The sequence below is a fragment of the Rhinolophus sinicus genome, chromosome 12, assembly GCF_057876585.1.
Source record: "Rhinolophus sinicus isolate RSI-liver-muscle chromosome 12, RSI-T2T, whole genome shotgun sequence".
NCBI classification, from domain to species: Eukaryota; Metazoa; Chordata; class Mammalia; order Chiroptera; family Rhinolophidae; genus Rhinolophus; species Rhinolophus sinicus.
The window spans coordinates 4,060,823-4,074,188 of record NC_142512.1 but is presented as its reverse complement, the minus strand read 5'-3'; the positions used below and the strand labels follow the sequence as shown (position 1 = coordinate 4,074,188).

Below are 13,366 nucleotides of genomic sequence, written 5' to 3'. Positions count from 1 at the left end.
TCTTTCCACTCACCCCGCTATTCTCTGTGCTCCAGCCACACCAGCTTCTGCCATCCTTTGAAAATCCCCACCCTGCTCCTGCCTCAGGGCCTTTGCACTTGTTCTCTCTGCCTGCACAGCTTCCCCCCTGTTAGCTGCAAGCCTCACTACCTTAGTCTTTCAAGTCTGTTCTCAAATATTTTCAAGTGTGAGTTCCCTGACCACACAATATGAAAACACAGCCCTCCCCTAGGTGCTCCCAGCCCCCTTCCCTGGCTTGATTTACTTATTTTTTACAGCACTGCCCCACCTAAATGTAACATACTACATAATTTACTCATTCTATTTCTTGTCTGTATTAGGACTAGAAAGACCCAAAGCTTTGTCCCATTCCAGGCTCTGAATCCTCACACTTAGAACAGTGCCTGGGACACAGCATAGGTGCTCAGTATGTATTTGCCAAACAAATGGATGAATATTTCTGCTATACTCAAGTTGTGTGACCTTGAGCTAGGCAGTTTTCTGGACCTCAGTGACCCAGTCTCTGAAATAGAGAGGGTGACTGATCTGAGGGAAAGAGAGAGACTAGAAATCACTGGCTGACTACTCCATTAACGTGTGGAGTAGATGTTGAAATCTGCCGGGCTACCTCTGACCCCAAGCCTTCATACTTGCAGATCACGGGCCTGACGCAGTCCTCTCCCTGAAGAGACATGGCGCCCAAGGCCAGGAGGATCTGGGGGTTCACAAACCAGTGCTGGGCTTGAATGCAACTTCCGGGTCTCAGTAGCACTGAGTTGTCTCTATGTGGAGTCCAGCCCCTCCCTTTTCTGCCTTTTGTGCCCACCTGGGTGGCCTCTGGCTAACCCGTCCCTGGTGGTCTGTCAGTGAGCCCAACATCTGGCAGCCCTGCTGATCTCTTTCCCTGCACTCCTAAGTCCCTTCCTGGGGTCCCCTCCCTGGCTCCTGTTTATTATTTAACCCTGGAATGGCATTTGGACACACACACACTTTGCAGGAAAGCAGCTATGCAGATAGTGCTAGGCAAACAAAAGGGTGACCTGTGCAGGCCCAGGCTGTCCTGAGTACAGCTATACCACACCAGGAAAGATCAGGCCCCTTGAGCCCTGTGAATACCCCCAGTACCTCCCACCAGCCAAGCGAGGGGTTCCCGTCTCCCCACTTAGGCTGGGACAGGACTTATGTGGCAGGTGGTAGAGTCAGACCCCTGTCCAGAGCAGGGAGCTTGCCAACCAGGCAGCCTCTCCTGCTGGTCATTCCCTCAGTATTTGTGGAGTACCTACTGTGTGCTGCGTACTGCCATTGTGATCCCTTGAACTCTTGCTAATAGGGTCTGATAGAACGAGCAAGGATTTGGGGGCCATGCAGACCTAAGTAGGTTTGAATATTGACATCACTTCATTCATTTGCTTGCTATTCATTCACTTCCCATATCGAGCACCTGCTCTGTGCCAGACAGAAGTGAGCCAGATCTCTCTGGAAACTTATAGTCCGGTAGGGATCAGATTGTCTTGCTGTGTGTTCTTGACAGTCCTTTGATGGCTCTGAGTTTCTCCTTTCAGAGATGGGCAGGTCCCTGCTTTGGGGGCTGTCCTGATAACCCTCTGTGATAACACCTGTAGAAGGGCCCCAGCCAGGTAGGGAATTTACTTCCACCTTTGGCAGATGTGAATCTGGACCCCTTACCAAACTGCCTCCAGCGACAACAGAGACCCCTGGAACAGATGAAGGGCTCTGTCTCCTTTAGGGTAAGCCATACCACCACCATCTCACTCCTCTAAACCCCTAGGACATGTCTGGAAACCAGAATCCATGAAGAGCACCCACTGAGTGACCTCTGATGAGTCAGGTGACAGGTCCTTGCCCTGGTATTCTCCATCCCCACCCATCCCCTTGTTCTCCAAAGGGGCTATTAGTTCAAAGAAGAGAAAGCCCTGAGCTGGTTCAGGTTCACAGAAGGAGGGCTTGTGTCAGCCTCGTTCACTCACTCACTCACTCACTCATTGATTCATTCAATAAATGCTTATTGAATGTGTGCTAGGCACCATTCTAGGTACAGAGGATACACCAATAAGCAAACAGACAAAATACAAAGTACACAAGTCAGTGACTGATATAGTACATTAGAAGGTGGGGAGAGCATTCCCGGCAGTGCGGAGGTAAGAGTGTGCCTGGTAAATTCCAAGGACAGTGGTGAGTAAGGGCGGAGCATGAGCTCAGATTGGTGGGGCCTGATTGTGTGCCATCTCCTCAGCTACTGGGAGGACTTTTTCCTTCTGATCACTCTGAAACCAGGGAGGGAAGGGGAGTTTGTCCCTGTACCCCAGGGAAAGGGGGCACACACTACTATCCTCATCCCACCTTCCAGTCTTGACCTTATGGGTGGCTGCATGGAGGAGATGGTTGAGTCAGGATGTGACAGGGACAGCAGAAGCTGAGGGTCAGGTGGCACTGTGACAAGGGTTGTGGGTCAGTCTGTGGCTAGGTTGGTGGTCCCAGCAGGTATTTGGGCTTTTTTGTCTAACGGTGCACACAGTGGGCCTCTCCTGGCTCACCCAACAGCTTCAGGACGGAGGGACCCTGGTTCCCAGGCCAGATACTTGAAGGTAGAGACTAAGCAACCTGCATTTTACAAATGGAGAACTCAGATCCCAGAGAGCTGGGCTGCCGAGGGCCTGATGGCAGGGAGTGCATGCCTGTAGTTGGCCTTTATTTTTGCAGCATCCTTACCAGGTGAGTCAGGCGTGAGCCCTGAAGGCACGTTTTGGGTCTATTTCTGGGAGAGAGGCCTGATCCTCATCCCTGGGTGGCCATACTCAGGAGTCTGAATGGTCCAGGCCTGGCAGTAAGATGTTGATTCCTAGGCAGAGGGAACAGCATGTGCAAAGGCTCTGGGCACTTGGGTTGATTAGGTCTGGGCTAGATCCCAGGAATCTGTTAGTTTCCCAGGTGACAAGTACCAATGGTAGGTTTGGGACTGAGTATTCAGGCCACTGGGGGAGCCACCCGGCCCTGCACAGCCTTCAGCAGAGGACCTGGAGACACAGCAATCCTTCCATGAAACTCCTTACTTGCCCTACCCTAGTCCAGAGGGGGCTGGGCTGAGAGAGGCATCAAGCAGTGGCGTGTAGATGCAGTGCCTGTCACTTGCCTCTTTAAACAGCTACTAGGCCTCAGTGAGGGCAAGGAGCTATGGGAAAAAGGCTACTCCCCACACCCCACCTGGCTGGACGCATGGAAACCTTGGTCGGGACGGGGTGGGGAGTGGGGGATGGGGAGAAGGGGTCCGGTGATCACTGAACAGCAAAAAACCCAAGTGGGATAGAGATCGTGGGGTGCGCCTTCCCTCTTTCCCTTACCAAAACAGAGGGGTCTGAGTGGGGTAGCATAGGTTGGGGTTGAGGAGAGTGAAGCAGACTAACGAGCAGGAGAAAGTGGAGAGCACCGGGTGTGACACGTCGGTGTGGTCCCTGGCTTAATAATCGATAATCCAGTGGACCGACGATAGGTCGGACACGTGTCTGGAGAGAAAGGTGGGTGGGTTGATGGAGAGACCGACGGATGAATGAATGAATGGCTGCGTGGGCGGCGAGCAGCCTAGAGAGGGGCGGGCCAGCAGAGCGCTCAATCACAGCCCTGTGGCGTGGCGCCCGCCTGCTGCGCTCAATACCGCCCCCCCCCTGCGGCCCCGCCCGGGGCACGTAATTCCGTGCCCCCAGGGCTCTGGAGCTGCTGCTGTTTGCGGCTCGGGACTGGGGTGAGGAGGGGCCGCGCCAGCACCACGGGGCTCCACGCGCCAACCTTTAGTGCACCGGCTGAGCCACCCCTCGGCCGCGGGGGCAACCTCGAGGTGCGGATCCGCCTCGAGGCCTCGGGCCCCGCTCTTCTTTGTCTCGGCTTAGTCCTCCGCTGTTTCTCCACCACGACCTGCCCCTTCAGGCAGCCCTCGCCTCCAGCTTCCGGGCTGCTCCCGGATCTCCGAGTGTCAGTTCCCGCTGCCCCCAGCCCTTAGGCGGCTCCCCCGACCCAGCAGCGTTCTCCAAACCCAGTGCCTCTAGGACCGCGGCGCCGGCAATTGCCAGGATCTCCAAGCTGCGTCTCCGGTGCGGAGAGAGGGGACATGGGATGAAGGTCCCCCCTTCGTCTCCGCCTTCTGTCCCCCGCCCCTTCTCTGCCACTACTCGCCGCGCTGCGCCTGACCCCAGTGCAGCCTGTTCGCGCCTTAAGCGGCTCCTCTGCAGCGATGTGATCCCCGACGCCACGCGGGCCACCCCTTCACCCCGCCCGCCCGGCTTCAGACCCACACGCAGAACACAGCCCCACGCAGCCACACACAAGACCGCCCGCAGACATCATAGCCTCTCGCCGACCCACAGCCCTGCACAGGCGCAACTGCCCCCTCCACGCGCAGACCCACAGCCCCAGCAACCGCAATCCCGCTCGCAAACAAGCCCACACGGATACACAACATGCTTCATACACACTCGGGCCCACGCAGACACAATCCCCCCACAGAACCTCACAGACACAGCCTCGCACAGGCGCAGTCCCACCCACGCAGTCACACAAGCCCCCTATAAACAATCGCGCACACACACGACCCCACACAGACACCGCATCACTCAGTCCCTCGGAGACCCAGAGACACATTCACAGCTCGCAGCCATTCACAGCTCGCAGCCAGACCCGCACACCCCGTGACATTCACACGTAGGACAAACCAGAAATATACAGCCACACTGATACACACACGGACCTAAACGCGCCACCAAGAGCTCACCCATCGACTCGTAAGTCACTGGAAAAATATTAAAGCGTTCTCTCCCTCCCCTTCTATCTCCGACACACACGCGCGCGCACACACACATACACAGAAACGGAGACACTCACACACACCCCCACCGCCCCAGTCCCTAAGCGCTTCGGAGCCTCCCAGCGCGTGACCCCGAGCCCCCGCGGCGAGAGCCGCGGGAGCCTGTCCCTGGAGCCCCCTCCTCCCGCTGGCGTCCGGAGCTCAACACTCCTTCCCTCCTCTACTCCCTCCCTGCCCCCTCCTCCGCCTCCCCTCCCCTCCCCCGCGTCTGGGGCGCGGGCTGCGCGCAGTCAAGCCCCCTCGTCGCGCGCCCCTCCCCGCGCGCGCCCAGCGCCCGCATCGCGCTTGCCGAGTGGATGCGGCCACGGGGCGGTCTCTAATTACCTCCTGTCCCCCGGCGGCCGGTGAATAATGGCTACTGAGGGCGCTCGCAGGGGCTGCTGAGAAGGAAACGCGGGGCGCGAGAGGTGCGGCGCGCGCGGGAGCGCGAAGGAGAAAGGAGCGAGCCGGGGGCTGCAGCGAGTGGCGGGCGAAGAGAAAGGAATCGTGCGAGCGCTCACATTTTTTTCTCCCAAGGATCTCATCTGGCCGCCGCGTTCTGGAAGAGGCGCGCGCTCGAGGAGGAGAGAGACCGCGCGGGGAAAGGGAGACGGCAAGACGCGCGGCGCCGGCGCTGGGGAGACACAGGAGGAGCCCGCAGGTATTGTTGGTGGCAGAGCTTTGTGTCTTTGGGGGGCTGTTCGGAGCGCGAGGGCTCCTGGAGCCCCCAGCCCGCCGCCGCGCTCAGACCTGCTCCAAACCCGGGGCTGCCGGCGGGGGTCGCCGCCTACCGCCGGCACCCCTCCCGCGCGCTGCGATCTTGGCTGGAGTTGCAGATTTGCATGCTTTGGGGGTTTTCCACGCTGGTTGAGGGAATCGGTCTCAGGAGAAGGAATTTCTTTCTTTCCTTTTTTTTTTTTTTTGGCCTTAATTTGGTTGTGCTGGGGATCCCCCCCCTCCCCTTTCCTCCACGGTCTTGGCGACGGTGGTACTGGCGGAAGGCAGGGGGCTGAGATGGCGGAGCTAGCAGCCGCGGATGGGGAGGTGAGACGCCGGAGGAAGGAGTTTTGCTCAAGTTCGCAATCTGCGTCCTGGAGCGGTCAGGCGGGGGAGGGCCGTTTGCGCCCCCTGTCCTGCTCCGGCTAATCGGTGGGAAACTTCCCGAGAGCGCAGCCTCCCCGGGGACTCGGCGCCCCCGACGCCTCCGGACGCTTCCCCCGGCTGCGGCTGCCCCTCCTTGCCTCCCGCGAGCGCTTAAGGTCGCGCTCTCCCCACCCCCGCCTTCCTCCCTCCCCCGGCGGCTTCCGGATCTGGACAGAGCTGGAGGAGCAGCTTCAAACACTTCCCCTGGAGACCCTTCCCCACTCCCCGCTTCAGAGCCTGCGGGATAGCCCCGCTGCCTTGCACCCCCGCCTCACGCGCGCAAGAGTGGCCAGCCTGACAATGAAATCTCGCGCTTCTGCTGTCGGGGTGGGGGGTGGTCGTACAGCTCGTTCTCTCCTGGGGCTACTGACCCGGCGCCGGGGGAGGGGGAGGGGCTTGTTTGGGTTAGAAACGTTGACGTCGGATGGCGCCTGAGGGGAGGGGCGGGGGCGAGGTAGGATGCGCGAGGGAGGCTCGAGGATTCGGTTCTCGGCCGCGGGTGGTGGATTTTAGCCCCTCTTGGGCTTGGTGATTGGCTGGTGACTTCAGGCACGTTGGAGGGGCCCCCAACTCAGCCTCCTTCCCCAACTCGGCCTCCTCCCCTCAAGTACAATGCGGGCTTCAGAGGTGATGCCGAGGGTGGGGCGCGCGTGTGTGTGTGTGTGTGTGTGTGTGTGTGTGAGTGTGTGTGTGACGAAGTGTTTGCCTCCTGCGATCCACAGCAGACGCTGCTCTGGTGACCCGGAGATCCGGACGCCTTGCTCCCTCCCTCAAGGGCTGGGGGAAGGGAAAAAGGGGGGAGGGGAGTGGTGGGAACTTCTTTAACCACCGGGGCCATGGGAAGGGAGTGCTAGGCCAGAGAATTTCTGGGGATCGCAATCCTGAGGGGGGTTCAACTCAAAGTGGGGGCCACGAGGTCAAAGGCTTCTCCGCACTCAAAGGGCCCAGATCCTTTTGCTCCTTTGTGGGGAATGTGGAACGGGTGAAGGGTTAGTTGGAACGGGAGTGGGACTGGAGAAGAATCAATGAAAATCTGCCTTAATTGGATTGCCAGGCGAGCAGCCGAAGGGTTAAAGGGGACTCCTCCCTTTCTTTTCCTGGGGTAGGAAAAGAAAAAGCCAGGCCCAGGGACCTCACTCTGGAAACCCAGGCAGGTGAAGGAAATTCTTCCTATTTAAAGGGAGGCACCTGGGGGGGAGGGGCGGTGGCAGACAGTTTTCAAGCCGTTCTGTGACTTGGTCCGGGAATAGAAAGAGTTAACCCTCCCCAGAAATCTGTCAGCCCCCTCACTTCAGGAACTGGGAGTCGGACCCTTTGACGTGCTAACTGCCTGTGGTTGGCTGACGGGAGCTCGCAAATTCCTTGCCCTGTGCTCCTTTCGTGGTCGCCGCAGCCAGACAGGACTTGGCTAGGTGGTGCCTCGTTCAGGGACCTTAGGGGAGGCTGAAATAAGAGCCCAGAGAGAGTGTTGCAGCCAGGTAGCGGCTTTGTGGCCCTGAGGGAAAAGGGGTTATTTGCCAGAGCCGCTGGAACTGAAAGTGGAATCCCCGTGGGGGTGGGGTTCTTCAGCACTTGCCCCATTCCCCATCTTCAGTGGAGGCTTGGTGGTTAAGGGTGAGTTTCTGACCCATAAACTGGACTGATACCCCAGGAGCTGAGGGCAAACGTGGGTGAGGCCCCTCGGGGGCAGGACCCACCAACAGGATTGATTTCTTTCTCACTGGGGGGGCTCCGTTATGGCACAAACCCCTTGGTGTGGAGTTATTTGAGGGGCTGTCTTTTCCCCACCCACCCTACAGTTCCGTTTTCCTGCAGGTGAGAACCATTCCCTGCAGATCTTAAAGCACCGGGGCCAGGCACACGATGTGCCCTCAGCTTTGGCTGGACAAATGCAAGAGTGAATGAATCAGTGATGAATGAATGAATAAATGAATGAAAGGGGAAAGTTTCTCAATTGGAGGCATGTAGTCATTTAAAAAAACAGCTTTTTGATATATGTGTCTTAAAATATGGTTCATAGAAAATCTGAAAAATAAAAAAAAGGTTACTGACAGTCTTAATGAACTATGACAACATTAATATTTTGATGTCGTCCTTTGCAGTTTTTGTTGGCTTGGTGGTTGGTTGGTTTTTTAAAAGCTTTGTCGTCATTCTCTGTATTCAGTGTATATCCTGCTTTCTCTGTTGGCGCTGGCGGGAGCCTTTTCCTGTTTTGTAACCAGCTCTTCATAAACACCACGGTTAATGTCTTTAGATTTTTCCAATCTGGTGGATGTACCGTCAATTACTTCATAGACCCCTTTTGTTCAACGTTCTGTGTGCTCCTGATGAATGGGGTAGTGGATATATTTTGTGTAGAAAGCTTTTTTTTTTTTTTTTAATGTTTAAGATGATTTCCTGAAAATGATTCTGCTGATGCCAAAGGCTCCGACATGCCTGCAGTGAAAGAAATGGGCTTCTCATTTTTCTCTGAGAAGTGGTACACTGTTCTTCCTTCCAGCACAATCTAGAACCTTCTATCAGAACCAAAAAGAGCGTTAGTGATGAATCACCTGTCTGACCCCTCTCCTTTGACAGAAGAGAAAAATGGGAGCCCAGAGAAGGGAAGTGAGTCCCAAGGTCACACAGTAGTTGCTGGGACATGCAGCAGTCCAGAAAGGGCTACTGATACACCATTTTGGTTCCTGCACCTGGGAACAGTCTCTAGGGGTCCTTTAGGCTGACCTTGCCCATTTTTCAGGTGGAGGCACTGAGAGCCCAAGAGAGAAGCACCCAGCGCGCCCTGGTTTCACCAGCTGGTGTACCAGACAGGCCTCTAAATCTTTCGTGTCACACACGCTGGCTGTGTCCATGGGATCTGGGATCACCCAAGAGGACCCAAAGCAGGTGCAGTGAGAAAGGTGGTCCTGCAGATGTCAGAGGACCTAGTGGTCGTGCCCCTACCCCGTGCCTCAATTTGTTTGTCCAAAAAGCTAGCAATGGGTCTGTTCAGAAGCTGAGGGCAGGTGTTGGCACAGATATTCACCAGGAGGCCCCCTGGAGAGGAAGGGGAAAGAGAGAAGGAAAGAAGAGAGATAGAAAAGAATGGAAAGGGAGACAGTGGGAGAGAAAGGAAAGGATTAGGAAAGGGAGGGAAGGTCAGGAAGGAAGGAAATGAAGAAAAAAAAGAGAAAGTCCCTCCCCCACCACACCCCAGCCTCATTGCACCCAGAAGAGAGGTTGGGGACATCACTCTAGTGTGTGTGTTAGTGATGACTGGAAAGGCTGGAAATCTGGGGTCAGCTCTGTCAGGGCTGAGGGAGACAGCTGTTTGGAGAGCTCGGCGGTCAGAAGGATCCAGACCAGGTGGGTGGCAGGGTGGCAAGACCTTGGTGGCATCTCTGTTCATACGTTTCCCCGTGGGGCAGGTGGCAGGGCACCTCCATGTTGCTGGGCCTTGCAGCAGCGAAGAAAGGGGGCTGGGGCCAGGGTGTTTGTAGGGGGCAAGGTGACTGTGGCTCCCATCTCAGGACAGGGACCTCCCTCCCACCCCGCCAGCACACCCACTGGCCTTGGAGGTTTAGAACAGCCGTCCTGTGCGTGGGTATTTGGAATTGTGTTCCTGTAGGCGCATTCACACCTTTGTGTGCGTGTCTGTGTGTCTGATCCTGTTTGTGTGCTTTGGGGGTTGATGTGCCTGTCAGCCTGGGTGTGTATGTGTGCCCATGTTTGTGTGCCTTGGATCCCGTTTGTATGTTTCTTAAGGGGTCTGTGTGCCTTTCAGCTTTGGCACTTGTGCGTGTATGCATGCCTGTGTGTGTGTGTCCCCAGCTGTGCGTCTCTGATCCCTCTTGTGCATTTTGGGGCGGGGGGGTGGGTGGGAAGCGTACCCCTGAGCTTGGGCACATGCCTGTGAGACTGTATGTGAGCAGACACTTTCCTCCTAATGGCCCCAAGAGGAATCCCGGCAGCAGGCTTTTGTGCTGCTTTCAAGGTTGCAGCTGGGTGGGTGAAGGGGGGGGAGGCGGCCTTCCACTTGGAGGGGTGGGTGGGGGGAGGCAAAAGGAAATCTTAAAAGACTATCTTCCCTCTGGTCTCCAAGGAGATCAGCCTGTGAAATGATCCGCACGTTAATTAAAAACGATTATATCCTGATTGAGCCATTCCTACTCACATCCCACAGCCGGGGAGAGGCTGAGACCAGAAGATGCAGAATGGGGCAGGGTCCAGCTGCAGGGCACAGCCAGCCCAAGCCCCAGCCCTTGAAGGGGGCGAGGTGTTGGGGATATGTGCTGAGGCAGATTTCAGCTACTTCTTTGAATTTTAAAGACACCCTCCCCCTCCTGCAGTGGTGCTCTCTGAGGTCCCAGGAGCTGGGTGGCAGCCACCAGCCCCGTGGATCCCCATTCATAGGCTGGGCACCAGACCTGTTGTTTGCACAGATTCTGCGAGTCAGTGTTTGTGGTTTCAATTTTACAGAGAAGTGACTTGCTTGAGGTCTGTTGGGAACCCAAGGCTGGACCTAGTCATCTGACCCCAAAGCCCAGGCCCTCTTCCTAACTCCCAGCTGCCCCCAGACTCACGATGAGGGGTCCTCCCTCTGCAGGACCCCTGGCGAGCTGGGGCGTGGAGGACAAGCCCTCATCCTCCAGAGTACCCCTGAGATTGTTCCTTTCTGAGGTCCAAGCTGCACAGGGGGCAGGGCCATGAAGCCCATTCATGTGGGGAGCCTGCCAACTCTCCAGCCTGGTGCAGCTCTGGTCTGACTCATGCCACCTTCGCCAGCCTGGGTAGGGCCTGCTGCTGCATCTTCCCACTGTCCCCCAAGCTGGCTGATGATTCTACATTAGACCAGCCACAGGTGCCCCTTGGGGCCTGCTGGTCACTGCATACACACACTCCAGGGTATATGCCACCAAGACCTTTCTGGAAAAAGTCTGGGACTGGTCACGCTCTGCCTTGCCTGGTTTTCTCACCCCTAGTCAGCCCTGGAAGGACTGCAGTGGTAGAAAAAGTAGTCAAAATAATAATGTAATAATAATAATAGTAAGCCAAGTGGCCTTTAATCTGTACCCCAGAGTCAAGTGTTGTTATGGTTCTTAAGAGAGTAAGCAGTCGAGTGAGCTCTTTCCCATCGGCATTTGTGGAGACCCAGCTGCCCTACCCTTGCCACTCACACGTTCACTAACAGCCCCGCGCCCGGCCCAGCTGCTCTGAGAGGAGACCAGCTTTAGGTTAGCCCCTTCCAGAAGCACGTGAGAGCTCTGGCCATGCGCAAGGGCTTTCCCCACCTCTTTGAGCCTCAGTTTCCCCTTTGTGAATGGGGAATCATAGCTTTTTCCTGACAGGACGGTCAGGAAAGTAAGGAAAACCAGGTCAAATTTGTTCAAGTGCCTGGCGGCATCCAGACGCACAGAGGGGCTCATTAAGGGTTCATCTGTGCACCTGTCCAGGGCACTTGTGTCTTGCCATGGCGGGGGGTGGGGGGACCCTTGGGTTTGCAGGCTTCTGGGGAGGGAGACACGTCGTTGCTCCAGCACTTTCTAGGAGACAGTCTGTGGTTAAGGTGACTGTCATCTCAGTAGGAGCTAGAAGTTCATTGGTCTGCCCCCCTCCCCAAGCTGCATCAGTGAAGGTATTACATAGAATGACTGGGAAAGGGAGGGGTGTTGGTCCTGGACCAAGTCCCACATTCTTAGGGGGAATTTGACTAATGGTAGGGCTCTGGGTCCAGAAATGGTGTTATGAGGAATCAGAGGGGGCAGATGGGACAAGAAAAGTTAGCATCGCATGTTCCCAAGGGAGAATTGGGAGAGAGGCCGGCAGATGTTGGCTCATCCCTCAGAAAGCGCTTCGAGTTGAAGCAGACAGAGACCCTGCTTGCCCTTGTCATCCCTGCAAAGTACCACCCCCTGAGAGTACCTTGAGCCACATGGGATCTGCCTTCCTGCAAAATGACCCCCTTCTTGCCTTTCCGAGGCCCGAGGGTCACAGCACTGGAGACCCTGCTTAAAATGCAAACGTGTTACCTTGGAGGAGTGATCAAACTCATGTTTGCATAATGCACGGGCCACCAGCCTCTAGGCCCTGCAGGGCCAGCAGACAGTGCTAATGAGGGCTGGGGGCTTCCTGGCTCCCCTGGGGTGTGGCAGCTCAGCTCTGCCACGGTGGCATATGGGGTATCTGTCATCCACCTTCTCAGGAACCGTGATTCAGATGTTTACGTGACATTTGGTTGGTGGATGTTGTCACCTAATCCAGCATCCCACCTGTGGCCAGATTCAGACCCTGGGCCACCAGTTTGCAGCCTCCTGGCTTAATAGCTATTACCCATGTGTCACTATAACTGTCCCCTATGTCTGGCCTTGACCCTCGGTGTGCAGGCCCTGAGAACTGCATGGTGCCAACCTCACGCATGCCCCACACTGACCCCAGGCTTTCTTAGCCATCTCAGAGGTGAGGGTGTAGGAACAGGGGTGCCAGGACACGACTAGAACTGGTCAGCCTGACCCCTGCATGACGACGGAGTTCCCACAGCTGTTCCCGTTGATGGGGTGCAACAGGCAGGGGTGTCGGGGGGCATCTGATGCACACCTGTTTACAGGTCGAGTTTCGTTTCCTTCAGTAAGAGTAGTATTGAATAGTTCAGCGTTCAGCGTACGTTTGCCTCATGTCTGCCCCAGAGGAGGCATATCCAGGCCCTGCCCAGGAGTCTGCGGGCCTCCCAGAGGAGGGGCTTTGGGCCTCAAGTCTGGAAAGGGGAAACATTTGACTGCAGTAGGCAGCAGCTCACAGCGTGCCAGAAGGCCTGGAGGCATCAAAGGGCTAGGAGAGTTCCAGAAGGTCAGATGGTGGGTGGGAATGAAGGAGTCAGAGGCAGGAGGGGAGGCTGGGAGGGGTCTGGGGCCTTGAGTGCCGTGAAAGGACTTGTCCTGCAGGCAGTGGGAAAAGAAGGGCGCCCTTTGCAGGGCCACAGCTGGAGCATAGCTGTGGGGCCAAGGAGGAGCGAAGCTGGATCAGACGCGGACCTGGTGGGGTCGCATGACCTTCGGCATGCCCCTTCTCCTCGGAGGGCCTCAGTTTCCTTCCTCAGAATTCTTGATTTCTCTGATTTCAGAGCAAGTCAGAGTTCCTGACTTCAGAAGTCCTGAATCCTCTGATGCTAACTGGTGGGCCCGGGACTGGACAAGACCTTCCTCCCGTATTCCTCCCTGCGGCTCCCTCCCTGCCAAGCTGGCCAGCTGTCTTGTGGGCCTGGGGCGCTGCTCCAGAGGGAAGTAGGGGCCTGGCCCAGCCCTGCAGCCTGTCACCAAGCCCTGGGAAGAATGACTAAGTCTCGGCTATGGAAGGAGGTGGTGGTCCTCCGGGACCAGTAATTAAAGCCCTGCAGAT

At 56.5% G+C, this 13,366-nt stretch overlaps 1 protein-coding gene across 4 annotated transcripts in view; it reads left to right on the top strand.

The window, feature by feature from the left end:
- RAI1 (retinoic acid induced 1) overlaps positions 1-13,366 on the top strand; it is a 118,655-nt gene that overhangs the window by 34,182 nt on the left and 71,107 nt on the right. Inside the window, exons 1-2 of one of the 4 annotated variants that reach the window (XM_019715717.3) lie at positions 4,658-4,790; positions 5,390-5,513. The exons of 1 other annotated variant lie outside the window; for it this stretch is intronic. The gene's annotated coding sequence lies outside the window, so the exon portion shown is untranslated. Of the gene's footprint in view, positions 1-4,657; positions 4,791-5,133; positions 5,281-5,389; positions 5,514-13,366 lie in introns of those variants that run through there. 2 more of the 4 variants (XM_074319792.2, XM_019715716.3) reach the window with 2 other exon arrangements.